The 14,628-nt window shown below is 39.2% G+C and overlaps 2 protein-coding genes across 2 annotated transcripts in view; one reads left to right on the top strand and one right to left on the bottom strand.

Annotated features, from left to right (window-relative positions):
* The window catches only part of FAM185A (family with sequence similarity 185 member A), a 150,241-nt gene extending 145,408 nt beyond the window's left edge, over positions 1 to 4,833 (top strand). The window contains exon 9 of the transcript XR_009565127.1: positions 4,808 to 4,833. The gene's annotated coding sequence lies outside the window, so the exon portion shown is untranslated. The remainder of the gene's footprint in view (positions 1 to 4,807) is intronic.
* The window catches only part of FBXL13 (F-box and leucine rich repeat protein 13), a 185,484-nt gene that overhangs the window by 68,768 nt on the left and 102,088 nt on the right, over positions 1 to 14,628 (bottom strand).

Raw genomic sequence — 14,628 nt, forward strand, 5'->3', positions numbered from 1 at the left:
GTTTGCAGTTTACACAGTGTACCTTTAAGATTCATGGTTCCCAGAGAGATTTAATAGTACAGGAATTACTGATAAACCATTATTACTATATTGAGTATTCCAATCATTTGAACATCTCTGGGATGCTGTCCCTTTTCATTTCTGTTGACTTGTGTAGTAACTGAAAAATAATTGATTAAAACATACTTTCACTTTAGTATTTTGTAGTTTCCTAGGCTCTTTTCTCCCTGTAAATCGAAAGAAATGTCAGACCCAACTCTTACCAAGAAAAGATCATCAGACCTTGCTGTAGCAAGTTGCCAACTTCTCAGATACCTAACAAGCCTCCTGAGCTTCCACCTGAAGAACCTGGCTAGCCATACCCTGAAACTGGCTGCAGTTTCATTCATTCATTCATGAAACATTGATCAAAGTCCTACTATGTGCCAGGTATTTATTATGCACTGAGGATACAGATACAGATAAATAAGGCACCATCCTGACCATCAAGGAGCTCACAGTGGGGCGGAGAGCAGACAAATAAGCAGACCATCAAATACACAGAGAATGCTTAGTGGAAGTGGAATAAAGGGATCTTAACCCAACCTGGGTTAGGGGAAATGAGGGGTCAGCAAGGGGTTCCTAGAGAACGCTGTGATTGAGCAGAGCCTCAAAGGGTATGTGAAAGTTAACCTGGTGAATGGGAGAAAGGGAAAGGATGAGGGTGTTTAGTCAGAGGGCAAAAAGGGAGCCTAATGGAAGTACTTAGGCTGGAAATGAAGAGCACGGGAACGGGGAGGCAGAAACTGTTGTAAGCTCTCTTGCTCTCTGGTTTAACTTAAATCTTAAATCTGAACATGTAAATCTGTACCTTGGCCCAAACTCCCCACTCTTCATCTGGCTCCTTTTCCCACTCCATGTTCAGAGTTACTGGTTTCTGGGCACTTGGGTTTCAACCAGAGATTGGCTTCAGCCTAGCCTTCCTTCCCAGCATAGCTGTGATTATTCCATGCCTAGCTATAACCCACTGCTAAACACAATTGAAGATACATGAATCTGTAGGAAAAGTGGCTACCCAAAGGCAATATCAACATGAGAACCCTTGGAGTTACACACAAACAGAGCAGAGGGTAAAGGAAAAGCATAACCAGGAATCACTGGCCTCCTAATTGGCACTTTCTCGTGTACATGTAAGATAGACTTATCCTTTCCATTAAAACTCTTAATCCTACCCATATTTTCTTCTTTGAGATTTTGAAAGAAACAAGATCATATGTTAGAGAGCTCTGATATGAACATGGAACTAATATGGATCTCTTTGGAGCATTTTAGCTGATGCATTTTTATCCACTTATTCATTCATTTGGGGGTATGTGAGAAAGACTTAAAGGAGGTGAGAAAGCCATACAGGTAGCTGCAGAAAGAGTGTTCCCGGCAAGGAAAACAGCCAGTGCAAAAAACCCGAAGGCAAGAGCTTGTGTGATGAAAGAACATCAAGGAAGCCAGTGTGGCTGGAGCAGAGTTGATAAGAGGAAGAGTAGTAGGAAGTGATGTCAGAGAGACAATTAGGGAAGGAGGCAGATTATATGGAATCCTGAAGGTCCTTCCAAGGCTTTTGTTTTATTGAGTAAATAGGAAGAATTGCCAGGTATTTGAACTGAGGCAGAACATTGACTTGGGTTTTCAAAAGACCATTCTAGATGCTGCTGTGTTGAGAGGAAACTTAGAGGTTGAAGTGAAAGCACAGAGACCAGTTAGGAAGCTATCACAATAATCCAGGCAAGAGAGGATGGTGACCTGAACTTGGGTAGTAACTGTGAAAATGGTGAGGAGTGGTCAGATCCTGGAGAGATTCTGAAGTAATAGTCAACTGGACTTCCTGACAGAGTGCATGTGGAGTGTGAGAGAAAAAGTCAAGAATATTGTATTAGTTGGCTAGGTCTGCTGTAACTAAGTACCACAAACTGGTGGCTTAAACAGCAGAAATTTGTTGTCCAACAGTTCTGGAGGCCAAAAGGTCCAAGATCACAGTGTTAGCGGGGTTGGTGGAAGGGTATGTTTCAGGCCTCTCTCATTCGTTTGTAGATGGCTATCTTCATGTTTACATGGCGCTTTCCATGTAAATGCATGTGTCGGTGTCCAAATTTCCCCTTTTTGTAAGGACATCAGTCACATTGCATTAGGGCCCACCCTAATGATCTCATCTTAACTAATTACATCTGTAATGACTTTATTTCCAAACAAGGTCACATTCTAAGATACCAGGGGTTAGGAATTCAACATATTAATTTGGAGCAGATACAATTCAGTCTGTAACAGATGACTCCAAGACTTTTGGCCTAAGCAGCTGTAAACATGGAGCTGTCATTAACTGAGATAGGAAAGGCCGAAGGTGGAGCAAGGAGTTACATTTTTGAACAGGGATTTTTTTTTTTTTTTAAGATTTAAGAGTCTAGGGACTTCGCTCATGGTCCAGTGGTAAAGAATCCGCCTTGCAATTCAGGGGACGCAGGTTTGATCCCTGATCAGGGAAGTTAGATCCCACGTGCCGCGGGGCAACTAAGCCCGCGTGCCATGACTGCTGAGCTTGCATGCCTCAACTAGAGCCCTCGTGCTGCAACTAAGACCCGATGCAGCCAAAAATAAATAAAATAAATGAATAAATTTTTTAAAAGATATGAGTCTAAAATTCGAGAGAGAACTCTGGGTTGAAGATCTATATTATCTATCATATATATGTGTCTGTGTATGTATACATAATATGTGTATATGTATATATATGTACATGCATATATACATATATTACTTCTCTCTATATATAACATATATAAGTACTCCTGTATACATATATACTCCTATAAACACATATACATGCACATGTATATACACATATATAAACTTATTCCTATGTGCATACATTACATATATATGTATGTGTATATACGTATGTGAGCATATATTTGTGTGTATGTGTGTATATTATGCATATACATATGTAATGATTTTATATATACATTATATATATTTTACATATATACATATATGAGTGTTGTTGGGTTTTTTGGCATAATTTTAGATTTATAGAAAATTTGCAAAGATAATACAGAGATTTCCCACATACCCCTTACCCAGCTTCTCCTGATGCTAACATCTAAAATAACCATGGTACATTTGTCAAAACTAAAAAATTAACAGTTACAGTGCTATTAACTAAACTACAAATTCTATTCCTGTTTCACCAGTTTTTCTATAATGTCTTTTTTCCTGTTCTAGGATCTAGTCCAGGATACCATATTACATTTAAAAATTTCTAATTGACATGTGTTGAATTTTTGACATCAGATGGTACAAAACTAGATACAGTCCAGGATTTATATATGATATAAAGCAAGGATTAGCATTCTCTGAGGCCTGTATATTAAAGATTTCTATGATTATGGGGGCTGGTTGGCTGCAGCATATTTCCTTCCCTTCCGCTTTTAAGTCACTGTCCATTGCCATACTCTGTAGCCCCAGTAAAAGAACAGGAAATAAAACCATATATCCTACTTTTGAGACGCTAGTGACCTCTGGTCTGAAGACATGCATGACACAGACCAGTGTCCTCTAAAGAAAGAGGGAAAGTCAAATTGACCACAAGCCAGAGCTGACAGATCACGTGAAAATGAGGGGTTTGTCTGGATATTCACTACTCAGTCTTCTGCTCTCATTGGAACTGCAGATCTTGGCTTTGTAGAGCCCGTGGCAACAGTTTTCAGCTAGGGTGCTTCTGTAATTCTCACTACCCGCTTTCAATAGGGCACAGCCATGTTGTCATAAAAGGACCCGAGACACCCACATGATTCGTTGGTATTGTAGAGTGTCTCTGGGGGAGCACCTCAGACAGGAAGTGGAAAGTCAGACCTTACATTCTGGTCAGGAACCTGTCCTCTGAGCCTTCTCCCAGTGATGGCTGTGTTCCTGATGCTGAGTGCTGCAGCAGAGGTTGCTGGAAGCAGGTGGCTAATTCTGTATGGGTTTCTGGGCTTGTCTGAAGGAGGGGTCCCTGAGGACAGGAGGCTGATGGCTCATCTCTCACCACGGTTTGTCTAGTCAGGGATTCAGTTCCCTGGCTCCAGCTCTGGTGATAGTATACTGAAATTCCACACCTTCGCCTTACTCTTTTCTGCTAACTCTGCTCATAGCAGTTCACACACTTCCTTTGACTGGCTAGGAAGGCAGAGAAGAAGGAAGCCACTGCCGAAAAAGGTCAACCTGAGCCATACAGAGAACAGAAAATGAGTATAGATAAAGGAAAATTGTTCTGCTGCTGGAAGGCAGTTGAGGATGATGACATTATTATTGGACTATCTTTATTGTACCTAGATGCTGTTAATACCTTTTTCACACTGTTGTTGATGGTAATTGTTGGTCTTTCGTCTCTATTTTGCTGTGATAGATCTTTTTTTTTTTTTTTGCGGTACGCGGGCCTCTCACTGCTGTGGCTTCTTCCGTTGCGGAGCACAGACTCCGGACGCGCAGGCCCAGCGGCCATGGCTCACGGGCCCAGCCGTTCCGCGGCATGTGGGATCTTCCCGGACCGGGGCACGAACCCGCGTCCCCTGCATCAGCAGGCGGACTCTCAACCACTGCGCCACCAGGGAAGCCCTGTGATAGCTCTTTATTGGAGTTCTTTTTCTTGATTTAATGTAAGAACGCCTTTGAGTTTCCACTCCAACATTTTTTTTCTTTTGTACGCAGAGGAGTTTCTTCCTATTTCTTCTTTATTAGAACCTGTCTTCCCAAAGGCTCCTGCTTACTGATCCAGTGGTCTTCCCTTTCTCTGCAGATGTCTTGTGGCAAGAAGGGAAGGCCTCCGGAGCGGTGTACAGTAGTGAGAAGGAGCTCACTGAACGAACTCCTTGTGAAGGTGAGTGAGTGCCCAGTACGTGGAGTGTGTGGCCCTGCCACTTTAGATTACCGCATTTTTTTCTCCTTATTTTTGTAATTTAAAAAAATTACTTAATGAAAGTTTATTGTTAAAATAAAACTAAAGAGGTTTAGAAAGTGTCTCTTTACCCAGACATAGGCGAATATACGTAATATTGTCAAAGACATCTTCAATCTGTAAAAAAGTAAAAGATTACTTATGTTTCCAGGCTTCATAGACACCCTGTGTAGAAGGCAGATTTAGGGAAGGTAGTCCATCATTTGAGATTTTTAATGACAAGATATATTTTGTTGGATCAGAAGAGACAAAGGATGGAAACTGGATCATAATTTCCTGTACTACCTGAGTCTCAAATCACATGACCTGAGAATGAGCAGTGGTCTCAATTATAATTCAAATAATTCTCTTTTTTTGTTGACTTTAAAATTGCCTTTAGCTTTTTCCATTTCTAATCAAATTTATTTTTTAAACCCCACTTCGTCATATAAAATTGGCATTGGACTGCTGGTCTCTAAGTTCTTTGTGTTTTTTTTTTGTTTTTTTTAAATTTTATTTATTTATTTATTTATTTATGGCTGTGTTGGGTCTTCGTTTCTGTGCGAGGGCTTTCTCTAGTTGCGGCAAGTGGGGGCCACTCCTCATCGCGGTGCGCAGGCCTCTCACTATCGCGGCCTCTCTTGTTGCAGAGCACAGGCTCCAGACGCGCAGGCTCAGTAATTGTGGCTCATGGGGCTAGTTGCTCCGCGGCATGTGGGATCTTCCCAGACCAGGGCTCGAACCCACGTCCCCTGCACCGGCAGGCAGATTCTCAACCACTGCGCCACCAGGGAAGCCCAGGTCTTTGTGTTTGATTATTGTAACTATGAAACTGCCCATACCTTACTAAATATTATAGGTTTTGCTCAGCTCTATCTTGACATGATACCCGACCTTACTTCTATGCTTAAGAATCTTTCAACCATTCCTGTTATTTTCCCACATGAACACTAACTCCTGCCTTTTCTCTTTACAGAGTACACCTTGCTCCTATGTTGTTTTCCTTTCCCTCCTGTTCTTAATCATGAATTCCTATTCATGTCTCAAGGTTCCACTCAACAGATAACCTCCAGATCACTCAGGATGTTCATTATTCCCTCTTTAAGGCTCCTTACCCTCATGTACATATGTACATCTGGTATCGCACTTAAAATAGTTGTTCCAGACACTCTCCTAAGTGGTTCACATGCATTATCTTATTTACTTATGGCTAGAACCCCATCAGGTAGGTACTATGATTATCCCCTTTAGCATATGTGGAATCTGAGCCTTAGAGAGGTTATTTGACCTAAGAATACACAGCTAGAAGTGATAGGTAAAGCTAAGATTTCAAACTGGGTCTGTTTGGTGTTTTAGTCTGTGCTTTTAACCACATTTATACTTCCTCTCTTACCACATTGTAAAATAATTTTTATGCATGTCTGTCTCCTCCACTGTATTTTGATCTTCTTTAGATTAGGGAACATGTCTTACCATTTTTCCAGTTTCTATTGTTGTGTCTGATACCTAGAACCTTTTGTTTGTTGCGTGATTCTTTTTTTTATATGAGTGTTTGTTGTTGTAGGTGATATTTAAAGCCATGATCTAGGTGACGTCACCAAGTGCGTGATGAGAAGAAAAGTAGACCAAAAACTGAACCTTGGGGCTCTCTATGATTAAGAGATTAAGGGGTTCAAGAGAAGAGGTGACTGAGGCACCTTTAGAAACATTGTCAGAAATAAGAGAAAGAGCCAGAGCTATAGCACAATATCATTTATGAGGATTAAAATCCACACACAGAACCACAATATAAGAATGCAAGAATACATTGATATATATATGTATATATTAATATATTCCTTTTTGTTGCTAGAGAAAGACTTTTATGTTTTGCTCATTTTTTAAATTGAAGTATAGTTGAATTACAATATTGTGTTAGTTTCAGGTATACAGCATAGTGACTCAGTTTTTTTGCAGATTCTATTCCATTATAGGTTATTATAAGATATTGGGTATAATTCCCTGTGCTATACAGTAAATCCTTGTTGCTTATCTATTTTATGTATAGTAGTTTGTATCTGTTAATCCCATACTCCTAATTTGTCCCTCCCCCTCCCCTTCCCCTTATGTAACCATAAATTTGTTTTCTATGTCTGTGACCCTGTTTCTCTTTTGTATATATATTCGTTCGTATTATTTTTTAGATTCATATCATATGTCATATCATATAGATTTGTCTTTCGCTGTCTGACTTATTTCACTAAGCATAATATTCTCTAGGTCCATCCACATTGCTGCAAATGACAATATTTCCTTTTTTATGGCTGAGTAATATTCCTTTGTGTATGTGTGTATATATATATATGTGTGTGTGTGATATATATGTCTGTAAATATATATATACACACAACAGATGATTGGCTTAAGAAAATGTGATATGTATATATATAAATATATATATATATATCTCATCTGTTGATGGGCACTTGGGTTGCTTCTGTGTCTTGACTATTAAATAGTGCTGCTATGATCATTGGGGTACAAGTATCTTTTCAAATGAAAGTTTTTTGTATATGGAACCACATAAAACAAATTAGAGGGTTTGCTTGTGTAGAGAAAGGGGAACATGAGTGGGAAATGTAGATAAAAGGGAATAAATAAAACAAGAGATCAGCCTTGCCTGGAATGATGATGAAAGTGTGCCATGAATTGAGGAGTGTGATTAAATCTGTTCCTGGTACCTGAGTTCCAAAATAAGTAAAATAAAATAAATCTAGTGTGAAATAAAATAGAAATCCCTGGTTATGTTTCTTCCCTTGAGTACTTTTCCTCTCCTGAAAAATACCACAGAGAACACACAATATTTTTAAACCTCTCTTCTTATTTTCTTTTAGTGAACTTAGTCACCAGTGATGGATTCTAAATGTTTGATTAAAATAGTTGAAAAGAGGGAAGTTTAATGAAGCTTGCTTGCTATGGAAGTGAATATAAGATGACTTAAATACTTATTGCTAATTTCTGAGAAGGGAAGAGTACTCATCAGCATAGAAGCCCACTCTAGGTTTGAACGTTGTTCTCCTACCTCTCCTGTACTGCACTTTAACAATAGTGTTGCTATGAAAATAAATTATGTGGGTACATATAGGGAGTAAGTATATAGAGCCACAGCATTAGCTTTCCTGCAGAAATCACATCCTCATGAGTTTTCTAAATCATAATCATTAGGATTGACACAGCCAATTTAGGAAACTAACGATGATATCAACAAAAGCCAAACATACACATACTTCTCACCCAGCCCATTTGATTCCTATGTGTATACTCAACAGAAACACATTCTGTGTTCACCAAAGGACACGTATATAGCACTTTGTGCACTTTGCTGTATATTATACTTACCCTCAAAAAAGTCATTAGGGAATGCCTTTGCTCAGTATGTCCCAGCTGTCGGTGCCAGCAAAACAGGAAGCAGATTTAATCCAGTTTCTTGGGTGTTAAGGATTGCTTTGTGGTCAGTCACAGGCATGCTCAAAGCAACAAATTCAGGTACATGGTAGAATACAAGCATGTGAAGAGCTATGAGAAACCTTCACAACTTCCTCTCTTGGGCCTTAGTTTTTTCCTTGAGAAAGGCTTTCCATCAAAGTATTCAATACCCCAACTAAAGGCTAAATAGGAATCACATCCTCAACAGTTGTCCCAGTCAGCTTCCTTGAGTCACAATGACCCAACATAAACTAGCGTAGGTAAAAAGGGAATTAGTGGTATCTCTAACTGAAAGTCCAGCTAAGCAAAAATATACGATCTCTCCTTCTCAAACACAGCATCTCTCCCTCTTGAAGGTCAGCCTCTTTGTGAGGATTTTATTCTTTCCCATTGCAGACAAATTTCCTCCATGTTCCTGAGCAAGAGAACCACAAACACATTCCAGGCCCTGCAACCTCAGAAAAAACTGAATTTATTTTTCCCAATGTTGAGCACCTAAAAGAGTTTTGAATAGTTCTGCTAAGGTCATGCTCTTCCTGGAAAAATCATAGCCACTGCACATGGAATTTAGGAATGTCTAGGCCTGGGCCAAATGATAGCGGCCATTGGAAAATACTAATAGTAATCTAATAATAATAGCTAATGGTGGCTAAGCATTTACTATATGAAGCCATCATTCTAAGACTCTTATATGTATCAAATAATTTCATTCACACAACACACTTAGGAAGTTGCTAGTATTTTCCCCATCTCATAGATAAGGAAAGTGAGGTATACAGAAAGCTTAGGTAACCTGCCCCAGTCCCATACCTAGTAAATAGTAAACTCAAGATTAAAATGCAGGTGCCCCAGAACCAATGCTTCCAATTACTGTGGTGTGTTGCTTTCAAGGTGCCACAACTGACAGCTGCCCAGAACCACAAGGGAAGGGAGAGGAGTGGTTCCTTGAAGCAGAGTATGAGATACAAAGGAAAACTACCAGCATCTCATACAGTGGTTCATTAGTTTCACTTATTTAACTAAACATTAATCCAAAAATTCAACAAATATCTGACAAATGTCTACCATGAGTTAGGTCACACATCATTCCTTAGAGCATAGAAAAAGATGGATTCATTCACTGTCGCCAAATGTCTCCCAGATTATAGATGACAAAGGAGCACAGGAAAGAGTACCTTCTTTACGTGATAAAACCATTTTGTCTCCAGAGTCTTTCCAAATTGTATTTAAACATGGTTTTTAAAAAATTATTTTATGGCATAAGGTTAGATTTTATAACTTTGAGTAAGTAGCAAATATAAAAGCAAACAAATTAAATTTGTTCAACTGATTCAGCCAGAATCATTTTGTTAAATGAATGTAGATTTTTTTTTCTTCTGAAACTACTATAATGAAAATGTTGCACTCAGGCTCTGAAGAAATTTTTTTAGAGAAATATACTAATAGGTTTTCTTTTTTTATCACCAACTGTGTCAGGCACTTAACTTACATTATCTCCAATATTCCCCAGTTTGAAAGAGATTTTTTAATTAATTTGAAAAATATTTTAACAGTGGCGGCCTGTTGGGATAAGAATGCTGTCATTCAACAGATATTTATTAAGTGCCTGTGTATGGTTTAACTTTGCCTGGTAATCAAAGAAATACAAATTGAAAATATAAAATATCATATTCAATGTCAAATTGGCAAAATTTTTTATATATAATATATTTATGAAGAGAACAAACTATTTTATATTTATGGTAAGTGTAAACTGACAATCTTTGTAGGGTATGGATGGCCTTAAAAATAACTATATCCTCTGACCATTTCACTTCTAAAAATTTGTACCAAAAAATTACACAGACATATGCAAAGATATGGCTACAATAATTTTCCTCACAGGTTATTTATGATAGCAAAAAAAATGGTAGGCCAAAAAAAAAGAACTGTAGGCCAATAATGAATGGTTAAATACATATTGGTATTTTGATACAATGAAATACTATATAGCTATTAAAAGTAAGTTACAGGAAAAATATTTAATGGAATAAAGACATTCACTTTATAAAACATTAAATGAAAGATATGTGTACTATATAATCCATTTCAGTTTAAAAAAGTCTAGACAGGCATAGAATAAAGACCCTGAAATTCTAGTAGTGTTTATTATTTCTGATGATGAATTTTCAGGTAATTTAAATTTTTTTCTCCTGTTTTTTTTTTAATTAATTAATTTATTTATTTATTTTTGGCTGTGTTGGGTCTTTGTTGCACACGGGCTTTCTCTAGTTGGGGCGAGCAGGGGCCACTCTTCGTTGTGGTGCACAGGCTTCTCACTGCGGTGGCTTCTCTTGTTGCAGACCCCGGTTCTAGGCATGCAGGCTTCAGTAGTTGTAGCATGTGGGCTCAGTAGTTGTGGCTCGCGGGCTCTAGAGCACAGGCTCAGTAGTTGTGGCGCACGGGCTTAGTTGCTCCGCGGCATGTGGGATCTCCCGGACAAGGGCTTGAACCCGTGTCCCCTGCAATGGCAGGTGGATTCTTAACCACTGCACCACCAGGGAAGTCCCTTTTTCTCCTTTTTTTATTGTATTTTTCTGCATTTAGCATGTAATAAGAAAAAAAGCAGGTTTTTTAAAAGTGAAAAAAGAAAACTCAAAGTGGCAAGTATATGGGTAGAAATTTGCAGAGGATAGTGAGAGAGCTCGCTGAAGCAGCCCTATCCCAGTTCAGGCCACGTGTGAGCAGAGGCTTTTTCAAGGAGGAGAAACTGGGCAGAGGCATCACCTCAACCCCATCAAAGATGATGACATGCAGGGGAACGTGCAAGTGCTGGTACTCATTAGGAAATCGGTCATATTACTTAGTGCACCCTACAGTGTTTATCCAATCCCATAAGAATGCAGAATATTTCTAAAACATATGTAATTGATTTTCACTTTTCTTTGTAGTTCTCCATCATCCACTTATTTATTTTTTCTAACAAATATGGATTCAAATTCTTTCACAATACTGTATACATCTTTCCTTTTTTGGGCAGCTGTGACTGCATTAACATTTAGCCCTTGACATAATTCACTTATGTTAATCCAGAGCTTCCAAAAGACAGAGATGCTATTTGACTCATCATGGTGCCCAGTATGCAGTAGGCACTCAATAAACACCAGTGTAAAGCATTTCATTGTAAGCTTCTATTCTCAACTTTTTGTTTTATTAGGGCCTTTTTCCTTGATCAGATATACTAACACATGACTTCATAGTGCAAAATTCCAAACATAAGAAGAAAATACATTTTACTTTCCAAGGGAAGAACCTGAAAAACCTGTGAATAGTCAACTTTCCTTCTTTGAAACCATTTTATACTGTCATATCAATGCAAGTAGGTCTGGAAGGGTGAAACTATCCTCACACCCAGAGCTAGGGAGGTAGATGGAGCCTCCTCAAAAGACTTAATAAGTCCCTCAGAAGCAGTGACATCCAAGATTCACTGATTCTCTGAAGTTACAGCAGCAGCCATTATTAAGATATCTGTGGTTCATAATGAGCCCATTTCTTATAAAGTTTCAAATGGTACAATTTCCAGTGCCTGACACCTAGGGTTAAATCTCTCGAGTAATTAAATTATTAAATGAACAAATGCAAATGGAAGACGGATGAACAAAAAAAAACATTATTTTGCATAATGATGTGAAATACTAATGTCACTGTGGTTTGAGACTTACAAATTAAGGGTCAGTTAGGAAAAGAAATCTATTCTTTAGAAATACATTCAGATCAAACTCAAATACCTACTGAGGCAGGCAGGCAATGCAGTGAAGTGGTAGCAGTTCCAGAGTAAGTGCATGTGTGGACGTTACTGAGTGGAGGAGAGGGCGGCATACTGAGGAGAGGGCGCCATCTCAAGGGGGTGAGGCTGACTCAGCTCCAGCCTTTTGTTGCCATGTGGGAAAGCAGGCCCAATTTTGCTAGTTCTTCTGGTTTTTTAAGAGAAGCTTGAAGTCTAGATTTTTATTTGAAAACTCCAAAATTCCAAATGTTGGCTCAAAATTTAAAGACAGACTGTGTCTATATGTTTTGAATATATATCTAGCCAGAGGGTCATCAATTTGAAACCTCTCATTTTGACTTTAGTGTGTCTGAAAATATTTAACCTTAGGACATGTGTATGAGTGTTTGTGTGTCTGTGCATGTGTTGTGTGTTTTTGCTATAATAATTACCTGGTGGAAACTGAGAAGAACAAGGAGGTAAGTCACACTGTGCAGAGGGTTCGGAAGCACTGAGGTAAGCTAGGCACGACTGTATGTAAAATAGATAACTAATAAGGACCTACTGTATAGTACAGGGAACTCTACTCAGTGCTCTGTAATGGCCTATATGAGAAAAGGATCTAAGAAAGAGCAGATATATCTATATGTATAACTGATTCACTTTGCTGGACAGCAGAAACGAACACAACATTGTAAATCAACTAAACTCCAATAAAAATTAATTTTAAAAAAAGTACTGGAGCATGTATCTTTAGGGGAGAGATTGATCAGTTAGATGTGTCAAGCACATTGAGTTATTTCTGAATTTGCAGGTATTCTTCCTTTGTGATTAGGCCTCTGTGTTTGCTAACTGACATCCATATGGAAGTTAGGCTCCCATCCTCCCACAGAGACTGGGAGATACTGATGCTCTCTATCTTGATGATTACATATTAAAGGCTGGCTCCCAGGTCTTTGAGGAAGACATTCCTGGGTTGTAAAACTGGCAAGAAGCTTTTTAAGGGCTTTACATCTCAACGGGAGCAGAGAAAGAATGTACAACCACAAGTTTTCTAAAGTAAACGCTCTAAGAAAAGGGAGGTCAGGGGTCCAGAGTCCAGAAGAAGCCTGTCTGAAGTTTTGTCCATCTGGAGGGAACATTAAGGCCATCTTGGCCACAGAGTGATGGTAGATGTTGATGCTTAGCAAGCTATATCGCAGTAAATTGGATGTTAAACAAATGCAACTTCTAGCCATTTCAGCCCTAGCTTAACGTCCCCCCCTCCTTTCCCTTACATCCTCTCCACTGTGTGGTGTACCAGGAAACCATGATATGCCAGTAGTAGTGCTATGTAAGATTTCTGTCCATTCAAGAACTTGGAAGAGAAATCTGTTCTGTCCCTGTATTCCTTCCAGGGAATCTACCTGCTTATAACTGTACCAGTACCATGTGCTTTCACCAGCCGTGCAGCCCTGGGAGCCTTGGTCTTTTCATGTCTAAATGGGCATGATAAATACATACTGCACAGCATTTATATGAGCAGTAAATTTGATCTGTATGACAGTCAACATGGTGCCTGGCATATAGTAACAGTTCTCATTTGTGTTATTAGTCTCATAGAATGATGAACATTCTATGACACAAATATCAATAAAATACACAGAGAGGTGAAAGAAAAGTTAAAAGAATCATGACTGAAATCAAACAAAACAGAGCAGAAGAAACTATCAGGGAGGTAGTAACTGCTTCCAAAGTGCCATGCCCTACCCTCCACAATTCCACACTCTTTTCTGCCCAGTTTTCCTTAGTCTTGTTCCTTCAAACTTGAATATTTCCCCATATAGACCTCAAATCGTCATGTTGTTTAGCCCAAGGATATAATGCAGTTTTTAAAATCATAATCTTTGGGCTTCCCTGGTGGCGTGGTTAAGAATCTGCCTGCCAGTGCAGGGGACACGGGTTTGATCCCTGGCCCGGGAAGATCCCACATGCCACAGAGCAACTAAGCCCGTGTGCCACAACTACTGAGCCTGCACTCTAGAGCCCGTGTGCCACAACTACTGAAGCCTGTGCACCACAACTACTGAAGCCCGTGCGCCTAGAGCCCGTGCTCTGCAACAAGAGAAGCCACTGCAGTGAGAAGCCCGCGCACCACAACGAAGAGTAGCCCCCGCTCACCGCAACTAGAGAAAGCCTGCGCACAACAACGAAGACCCAGCACAGCCAAAAATAAAAACAAATAAAAAATAAATAAATAAAATCATAATCTTTGTGTATTTCCTTTCATGCATTTATCACTTGTAGCATCTTACCCAATACTATTTACTCTCTGAGGGCCCACGTGAGAGCAAACTGACTCTTCAGGAAGTTCTTTGCAAATTCTCCCCACAAAATGTTTTTCTTTGTTTGTATCTTGGTATCAATTCTAAAAAGTTTTCAAGATTTGGACTCTGGTATTATAACTGTGCTCAGAGTATCCACACAGACGTGT

This window comes from Globicephala melas, chromosome 9 (assembly GCF_963455315.2).
Source record: "Globicephala melas chromosome 9, mGloMel1.2, whole genome shotgun sequence".
NCBI lineage: Eukaryota > Metazoa > Chordata > Mammalia > Artiodactyla > Delphinidae > Globicephala > Globicephala melas.